At 45.5% G+C, this 10,096-nt stretch overlaps 1 long non-coding RNA gene across 1 annotated transcript in view; it reads right to left on the bottom strand.

Moving 5' to 3' along the window:
- Positions 1-828: 828 nt before the first annotated feature.
- The window catches only part of LOC133377489 (uncharacterized), a 24,128-nt gene continuing 14,860 nt past the window's right edge, over positions 829-10,096 (bottom strand). Inside the window, exons 3-4 of the long non-coding RNA XR_009760720.1 lie at positions 7,944-8,075; positions 829-1,741 (exon numbers count right to left, since the gene is read on the bottom strand). This is a non-coding gene — a long non-coding RNA (uncharacterized LOC133377489). The remainder of the gene's footprint in view (positions 1,742-7,943; positions 8,076-10,096) is intronic.

Genomic DNA, 10,096 nt, shown 5'->3' with positions numbered 1-10,096 from the left:
ACAGGTCCCATCAGTCTCAACCAGCATGCCTAAAGGTCAGGGATGATGGGAGTTCTAGTCCAGCAACATCTGGAGAGCACCATGTTGGTTATCCCTGCCTTAGTGGCTTTGATCTGCACAGGTGAACTGGAGGGAAGGAAAAGAAACTTGTACACGTGAAAGGCAACTGCTCATAGACTTTCTTCCATAGGCTGTCCTGGGTGCTTCCACAATAGGTAATGTCTGTGGAATAGCCACACTTTGTTCACTCACATTCACCTGTATTGTCCACATAGCTCTTTCGTCTTTTTTTCAGACCACAGAAACCCTGATTTTTTTCTGGGGGGGTGGAGTGGGATAATGAAACCTTCAGGTTCAGGTTACTTTAGTTCTACTGTTCTGTGGGTTTTTTTAAAATGTGGTTTTGATGTGTATAGTGACATATCAAGCACATCAATCTATTGCCAAACATCTGTACCTTGGCCCTCTTTCACTATTTCCTTACCAGTCAGAACAATTTTAGCTTTTATTTTTAATTGATCTTAATTTTTGCTTTTTAAAAAAATGTATAAAGCAACTCAGGAACCAATTGCTGGGGAACATGAGTGGAAGAGGATCATTGCCTTCCGGTCCTGTTTGCTGGATGCTGGACTAGGTGGGCCCCAGCAGGGCTCTTCTTATGTTCTTAAATCTCCTCTCTGCCCACTTGTTGTTTTTTTCAGAAGCACAGAATTATTTTTTTAAAAATACACCATATCAACATTTATAATTCATTATTATTTATTTATTTAGTTAGTTAGTTGCATTTCTAAACCGCCCTATAGCTAGCAGCTCCCAGGGCGGTGTACAACATGATAAAACCACAATATTTAAAATACAGCAAGTGTGTATTGCGCAGACAATATAAACATTATATAAACAAAGTGAAAGAAAACTAAAAAAATAAGATTAAAAGCTTAAATACTTTAAAATGCCTGGGTGAAGAGGTGGGTTTTTACCTGGTGCCGAAAAGATGACAGAGAAGGCGCCAGGCGTATCTCATCTGGGAGGGCATTCCATAATTCGGGGGCCACCACCGAAAAGGCCCTAGATCTTGTTACTGTTCTCCGGGCCTCTGTATGGGTTGGGACCCGGAGAAGGGCCTTAGACGTCGAGCGGAGTGAACGGGTAGGATCATAGCGGGAGAGGCGTTCCATCAGATATTGCGGTCCAGTGCCGTTAAGGGCTTTATAGGTAAGGACCAACACTTTGAATCTGGCCCGGAAACATATTGGAAGCCAGTGCAGTTGGGCCAGAATAGGTGTTATGTGGTCGAATTTCTTCGTCCCAGTAAGAACTCTGGCCGCAGCATTCTGCACTAGCTGAAGTTTCTGAATCGTTTTCAAAGGTAACCCTAGGTAGAGAGCATTACAGTAATCCAATCTAGAGGTTACCAGAGCGTGAATAACTGAGGCTAGGTTCTCCCTGTCCAGATAGGGTCGTAGTTGGGCTACCAGCTGAAGCTGGTAGAATGCATTTCGTGCCACCGAGGCTACCTGGGCCTCAAGTGACAGAAGCGGATCTAATAAGATCCCCAAACTACGGACCTGTTCCTTTAGGGGGAGTGTAACCCCATCTAGGACAGGTCTGACATCAACCATCTGAGCAGAGGGCCCCCCAACTAGCAGCATCTCAGTCTTGTCAGGATTGAGCTTCAGTTTGTTTGCTCTCATCCAGTCCATTATCGCGGCCAGGCAGCGGTTCAGTACAGCAACAGCCTCACCTGAAGAAGATGAAAAGGAGAAATAGAGCTGCGTATCATATTATAATATTCCAGTTTAAATAACGCACAACATGTTGTTATTATGAAGAAAAAAACATTGTTCTGCCAAAGACACAAAATTTCTAATTTAATCTAACACTATTTGGATTATTCTTAGTGCAATACAGACTGATGCATTACATTTGACCATAACTGTTGATTTTTTCTGTATTCAACAAGAATATTGACTCCTATCTGAAAGTTACCATACCTTTGTTTTTGTTGTTAGTGTAGTCCAATACATATCTACTCTGTTGTATGGTATGATATTAAGTGTGTATTGCGGTATGATATTAAGTGTGTATTGGATTGCAGCCTGAATCTGAGATAGTGGGTTATTTTGGTCATAGCAGCAAATTCCCAAAGTTTCTCCATCAATTCTTTAATGGATGGTGTATTTGCTGACCTTCATGTCTTAGCAAATAATAATCTTGCTGTGCTTAACATATAAGAAACTAAATCTTTAAGTTCTGATACCACAGAGCTTTCCACATAATTTAGTAAAAAGAATACTGGATGGAGAAGAATTCCATAACCTAAGATCTGATCGCTTGAGGGGTGCATGTGCATGATTACACTAATAGCAGAGTAGAACTGTTACTCCATACTTCCCTGATCCTTTAAACAAAGATAATACCCTTGCCAGAAGGAAATACCCGTCGCTCTTAGTAGGTACAGGCCAGCTATGCTATCTAGTGCCTATGGGAGTGGAAATTGTGACTCAACTCATTTTTTTAAGCTGATAACCGGCACCACCCTAGGACATTATAATTGCCTTCCATAATGTCATGGTCACAAATGCTCTAACTGAAGCTTTCAGAGCTAAGGGCACAATAGAATATGAAGGGAAACCCATTTTATTTCTCCAAGATCTGAGCACTGAAACACTTCAGCGATGTAAAGCATTTAAACCAGCAATGGATCTATTAAGAGAGGCAAACATCAGATACAAATGGGGTTTCCCATCCACCCTAATAACTGAAGTGGATGGCATGGTGCACAAGGCTCTCACAAATAAAGATATGGCACATATCCTCACCCTCCTAAATATACCTATTCCATGGGGTAAAGAGGAACTTGATGAGGAAGATCTGTGAGACATTACCACACCTTGGGAAGACTGGCGACAGACATTTGCACCACAAAAAAGAAATCACTCCAAATTGGGTCCGGCTATGTCTCCACCGCATGTTTCCAGATTTACAAGATCCACCAGTGTCGAAAGAAAATGATACTCCACCTATGATCTAGATGACCTGCAATACTGTTACTTCATGAGAGACTGAGGGTGTTCTGCTCAATAGTATTTAATTGATTGTATTGGATCAAGGTGGGGGTGGGGAATATGCCCTGTCTCTCTTGCTATTGTCTTGCCACTTGTGTTCTTGCTTGTTGTACCCCAAAATAGTTTTATACTCTGTGCCGTTGCACATTTATTAAGAATCTTCTTAATTTATTAAGAATCTTCCAAATAAAAAAAACACAAACACTATGCTTAGCACTTAAACTATACTACAGAAGACCAGATGCAGTGGGATGGGGATTACTAAATTTGGATGTATATTATGATGCCTTACAACTAAGACAATTATATTTTATGATGAAAACATAAACACTGGATCTCTCTGGAGGATGAAATGTCAAGTCTGGGACCCTTTGAACACAATACTCTGCCTCACTTGAGGAAAATAAACAACCCTTTTACTTTATCAGGGAAGAATGCAAAAAGACAATACCTCTAGTTAAAAAGAGAGAAAGACCTCAATGGATGACTGAGGAAACTCTTAAAATGGTTAGAGAGAAGGAAAGCAAAAGCAAAAGGAGATAGAAACACAGTCAGAACCCTAAATGCAACAATACAGTGACTTGTACGTAGGGACAAAGAGAACTAGTACGTAGGGACAAAGAGAACTATTACAATAGTGATTGTATAGAAATAGAAGAGGACAACAAAAAGGGAACAACAAGAGCCCTATTCCAAAAGATTAGAGAAATGAAAGAAAAAATTAAACCAAGAGTAGGGAAGTTGAATAATCAACAGGGGAACACACTGACTGACCGAGATGAAATAAAAGGAAGATGGAAGCAATACACTGAAGAACTCTATAAAAAAGATGCAAGGATGACAGATTCATTTGTGGAGGAACCATATGATGAAGAACCAGAAATTTTAGAATGTGAGATGCAAGCTGCTCTTAAAATACTTGGAAGCAACAAATCACCAGGAACAGATGGCATACCAATAGAGTTGCTACAAGCTACTGAGACTGAATCTGTCCAGATTTTGACAAAAATCTGTCAAGAAATGTAGAAAACTAAACAATGGCCCACAGACTGGAAGCGTTCAATATACATCCCAATTCCAAAGAAAGGGGATCCCAGGGAATGCAGTAATTATTGAACTATTGCCTTAATATCCCATGCAAGTAAAGTAATGCTCAAGATTCTACAACAAAGGCTCTTACCATATATGGAGCGAGAAATGCCAGATGTCCAGGTTTGATTTAGAAAGGGAAGAGGCACCAGAGATTATATAGCAAACATACGTTGGATAATGGAACGGACCAAGGAATTTCAGAAGAAAATCACCCTGTGCTTTATAGATTACAGCAAAGCCTTTGACTGTGTAGATCATGAAAAACCATGGAATGCTTTAAAAGAAATGGGGGTGCCACAGTATCTTATTGTCCTGATGTGCAACCTATGCACTGGACAAGAAGCTACTGTAAGGACAGAATATGGAGAAACCGATTGGTTCACCATGGGAAAGGGTCTGAGACAGGGGTGTATTTTATCACCCTATTTGTTTAACCTATACACATAACATATCATACAGAAAGTGGGATTGGACCAAGATGAAGGAGGTGTGAAAATTGGAGGGAGAAATATCAATAATTTAAGATATGCAGACCATACCATATTACTTGCAGAAACCAGTAACGATTTGAAACAAATGCTGATGAAAGTTAAAGAGGAAAGCACAAATGCAGGACTACAGCTGAACATCAAAAAGACCAAAGCAATGACAACAGATTTATGTAACTTTAAGGTTGACAATGAGGACATCGAACTTGTCAAGGATTATCAATACAGTTATTGATAATTGGCACCGTTATTAACCAAAATGGAGACAATAGTCAAGAAATCAGAAGGCGGCTAGGACTGGGGAGGGCAACTATGAGGGCAGCTTCTATCACTAGAAGCTAAAACGATGAAACTGAGGTTATCATACTTTGGAGACATATTGAGAAGACATGATTCGCTAGAAAAGACAATAATGCTGGGGAAAACAGAAGGAAATAGAAAAAGAGGAAGACCAAACAAGAGATGGATTGATTCCATAAAGGAAGCTAAAGACCTGAACTTACAAGATCTGAACAGGGTGGTTAATGACAGATGCTATTGGTGGTCACTAATTCATATGCCTTCAAGTTGATTACAACTTATGGTGACCCTATGAATCAGTGACCTCCAACAGCATCTGTTATAAACCACCCTGTTCAGATGTGGAAGTTCAGGTCTGTGGCTTCCTTTATGGAATCAATCCATCTCTTGTTTGGTCTTCCTCTTTTTCTACTCCCTTCTGTTTTTCCCAGCATTAATGAGGCCTCACTCACCGCGTAGCTGATGGGTGAGGCCTAATTGCAGCCGGAGGTGAAGCTGCTGCCTCCATCTGCCGCTCGGGTAGAGTCGCGCGTTGCATCTATTACGCACGCGCGACATGCAGCGTGAAGGGGCGGGGTTTAAGGGGGCTATTTAACCCCAGCTGCCCCTTCCTACCTCCTCTTTGCTCGCACGACGGAGACAAGGAGCGTTCCAGCAGAGCAGAGAGGAGTGCGGTGGCGGCGGCCATTTTGTTGCTGCGTCGAGGGACAGCGCAGAGAGCATTAGGGCTGCTGTGTAGTTGCGGTGGCCATTTTGGGCACGGCTGCTTGGTCGGCGCCATTTTAGGCGCTCGACTCTCAGGGCACGGAGCCAATTTCGGGCCGATTTAGGCCTCTTTCATTCCCTCTTTTGAGGGTGGGCTGCTGGCAAGGGTGGTCGCGGGCTTGGAAGAGCAGCCGCGGCCGCCGTGGGCCTCGTTAAAGGGGCCTGCTCGGCCAAACTCAGCGGGCACCCATCCACCCTCCCCAACTAGCAGGGGAGGGAGACACAGGGTGCACTCCAGCAGCACCACCTCAAGGCTGCCTGGCAGCCAGTTAGCAAGAACACAGTACACTTATATTGAATTTATACAATTGGATAGATTATATTGTTTATGAATACATTATAGGTGTTACAAGTTTTATATATTAATCAGTGTATTCTAGTTACTATTGATATTGTTTGATGCTGTTACTGTTTGTGTGTTTTTAGTGGTTAGCTAAGGATAGCAATAGGCTAATTACACCAGATAGTCAGTGGCTTGTAATAATAAGCCTACTTCGGCTGTGGTGATTATTGATAAGTAAAGGCCTTCACTAAGTGTTTTGCATCATATGGTCAGTGGCCTTTAAAAATAACATTAAAATTGTCATTACTATTCTTGTTGACAGGGGTGGTATTAAGTAGTTATGCCATCCAAAAAAGGAAAAGGGGGGTCAAAAGTTAAGGGCAAGGCTGTTAGGCAGCCACAAAAATGCCCTCCCCCGGCGCCTGGCTCTTCGGATGAGGAGGAGGCGCCGCCATGGGCTGCCATCCTGGCGCGCCTTGAGGCTTTGGAGCAGCGGGGGAGGCTGACACCAACCCCGGCTCCTGGGTTACAGCCTGTTTCAGAGCAGACAGCCACTCCAGGGACTTCCACTGGGGGGGGGGGTTACCAGGCCAAAGCGCACGAAAGCAAGGGCTCCAGGTGGCTCAAATATGGGGCAGCAGCAGGGGGCTGACAGTAATATCCTTGCTTTAATTTTAGCGAGGCTTGATGCTCTCGAGACCCGCCCTGACGCTACCCAGACGCTGAGTGATGGGCCAGTGGCTCCCCCTGTGCCGACAGCGGCGTTAGGGACTGGAGGAGAGGTGGCGACACCCCAGACTGGAGTGACATCAACAGCTGTGGTGGACGGCTCTGTTGCTGGTTTGGCTGCACCGCTGATGGGAACAGGTGAGTCTGCCAGGCCTGCTCTGGCCGCTGGGTCGCCAGGCTGGGGGTGGACTTTTCAAGGCCCATGGGTTACCAGTCCAGGGACGGTGTCTACTCCTCCTCCTAGATTGGAAGTAGGTAGTACTGCTCAACCACCACTCCAAGCTGCATGTAGCCAAATTTGGCAACATGCAGGCAGTGGACAAGTGCCGACACCTGCTGTGTCACCTGGCGGGCCGGCTCTATCAGGCACCCAGGTTGAGGAGCAGCGGCTATCCACCGCAATGGTAAGCCAGGGCGATTTATCTGACCCTTTGGGGGCTATTGCAGCTGTGACGCCCTTCCCTGGCTCTCCCTGTCAGGTTCCTACCTGCTCATGGCTACTGCCTGTCACTAGGCACCACCAGGGACTCCACCAGTCCGGACTGTCCTTTTTTATGGTTTCTCTCTCCGCTCTAGCACAGACCTCACCAGATCCCCCTGTTAGGCAGCACCACCAGTCATGTCCTATAACCAGTATTCCCAGAGACTCTGCCTGAGTCTCTCTCAATCAGGTTACTTCTGTGACTGCGTGCTTAAGCTGTCCCAATCCCTTTGATCTATATAGAATGCATATAATTCTGGGTTGCTCTGGATACTTGTGGTGTTATATTCTTCCCTTCACCGCTGCCACCAATTGTTACAGTTTCCCTTCAGCCTTGGTAAGTACCTTGCCCTCCCCTCTGGTCTGTATATTCCCCAGCCAAGGATCAGGCCTCCGGTAAACCAAAATAGTGTTTATTAAATATTAGAAATAACAAGATTACTTTATAAAGGCACATAAGCATATGGTTTCATCTATTCCTGTGATACTTGTCTTAGTATTAATCCGAACTCCACACTCTCCCCACATCCACCAACTCTCCACACAATCTCCTCTCAAAAACCCCACCAAACACCTCTCAAACAACCCACTAACGTCCACCCAGATTCAACTGTCATCCTTCCATTTATACTCTCAGCCATCCAAACACTCAGCCAATCATCCAGCATTCTACTGCTCATTTACTCCCCCCTCCTCTTTCATTCCACTTACCACATATCTTCTATACAAACAGCACTTACCATATATACATTAATACAGGAACATCACAGACACGTCCATCACCTTAGGCTTCCACCTGCTCCCTTCAACGAAAGAAAAAATTTGGCGAGGGGAGTATGTCGACGTCTTTTCCCTTTTATATAGGGAACAACCTAAGAGGGATAAAGACAAGGATGTTGGAGGCAACGTGGAGAGGCCCAGACGTAGGAGGGTGGACCGCACATGGGCCAACTGGTTGCCAGCGTATTTAATATACGCTGGAGTGCTGATGGAGAGACAGCCCCAAAAGGGTCTGTCTCTCCTAAAGTACTTAGATATAATCTACAGGGCTTATGTGGAGTTCTCAGGACTGGCCTGGCTGTCCTATGATGAGGCATTTCATATGCACGGGGCATGCGATGGGTCTCTGCCATGGGACAAAAAGGAACCAGAGCTGTGGCTGCAGTTTATGACTGCGGCCCGTGCCATGACGGGTGACAGGTGTGATAGTGGGCACCTAATGAGCAGGCAGTTGACAGCTACCCTTCCCTGCGCTAATGCGGGGCAAGGGGTTCAACAACGGCTGCTGTGCTGGGATTTTAGTTCCCGGGGAGTCTGCTCACGAAACCCGTGTCGTTTCTGCCACGAATGTTCCATTTGTGGGGCAGCACACCCTTGTACTGCCTGCCCCAGGGGCAGGTTTTATAGAGGAGGTAACAGGGATCAACAGGGAGGTAGAAAACAACCCCCACCTGGGGCTGCTCAGGGAAAAGGGCCCCTCCCCAATTAAATTACAAGTTCTGCAGACCCGGCTTGCTGGTTACCCAGCGGTTGGTGATGCGCGTTTTCTTTCCCAGGGATTTTTGTTAGGCTTCCGAATTCCTTATGGTGGGCCAAGGGCCGCCTTCATGTCACAAAATCTAAAATCAGTTATAGGCATGGAGGCAATTGTACAAATGAAAATTGACAAAGAAGTACAGGCAGGGCGGGTGCTTGGCCCATTCCAGTCATCCCCACTCCCTACCCTTAGGATATCCCCACTAGGTATTGTGCCCAAGAAAGCAGCGGGTGAGTTTAGGCTGATTCATCACTTGTCCTACCCGCATGGACTGTCTGTTAATGATTTCATTCCTGACAGTCTTTGTACAGTCCATTACACCTCCTTTGACGCTGCAGTGCGCATGGTGCATGCTTGTGGCCGAGGTGCACTTATGGGCAAGTGTGACATTAAATCAGCTTTCCGCCTTCTGCCCGTCCACCCTGCAGACTTTGAGCTGCTGGGTTTCGCCTTTGCCGATAAATTTTATATGGATTGAGCATTACCCATGGGATGCTCGATCTCTTGCACAGTTTTTGAGTGCTTTAGCATTTTTTTGGAATGGGCTATTAAGCAAAGGACGGGTCTGAATTCGGTGGTACATTATCTGGATGATTTTTTATTTGCCGGGGGGGCTGGCACTGATGAATGCCTATATTTAATGACACGTTTCCAGGACTTAGCAACGGAACTTGGGGTTCCGCTGGCCCTGGAAAAAACCGAAGGTCCAGCCCCCGTTCTGACTTTCTTGGGTATTGAAATTGACACTAGCAGGCAATGCTGCAGGCTGCCCCAAGAGAAGCTTATAATCCTCCATAGGAAGATTACAGAAGTTACTGGTGCAACGAAGGTTTCCCTTTCCACCCTCCAAGAGTTGGCAGGACACCGAAATTTCGCCTGCAGGGTAGTGGCACCTGGCAGGGCATTTTTAAGGCGTGTTTATGAAGCCATGGTTGGGCTCTCACGACCCCGCCATAGGTTTCGGGTTACAGCAGCTTTGCGCGCTGACCTGGCGGTGTGGTCCTCCTTCTTACGGGATTTCAACGGAATATCCTTTTGGAGGCAGGACCGACTCTTGGAGGCTGAGTTACAGGTTCAGTCCGACGCGTCTGGAGGTTATGGCTTTGGGGTAGTCTTTGGGTCTTCCTGGTGTAAGGGTCAATGGCCACAGACATGGGTGCAAGACGGTTTAGACAAGGATCTAACCTTTCTAGAATTCTTCCCTATAGTGGTGGCTGTTTATTAATGGGCCGAGAGGCTGAGGAACTCTACGGTCCATTTTTGGTGTGATAACATGGCCACTATCCATGTTATCAACTCCCTTACATCTAGGAACGCCAGGGGTATGAGCCTTGTCCGGGCTTTTGTTCTCCAGTG

Source organism: Rhineura floridana, chromosome 2 (assembly GCF_030035675.1).
Source record: "Rhineura floridana isolate rRhiFlo1 chromosome 2, rRhiFlo1.hap2, whole genome shotgun sequence".
Lineage (NCBI taxonomy): Eukaryota > Metazoa > Chordata > Lepidosauria > Squamata > Rhineuridae > Rhineura > Rhineura floridana.
The sequence above is the reverse complement of the archived record's forward strand: the minus strand, read 5'-3'. Positions and strand labels throughout refer to the sequence as shown.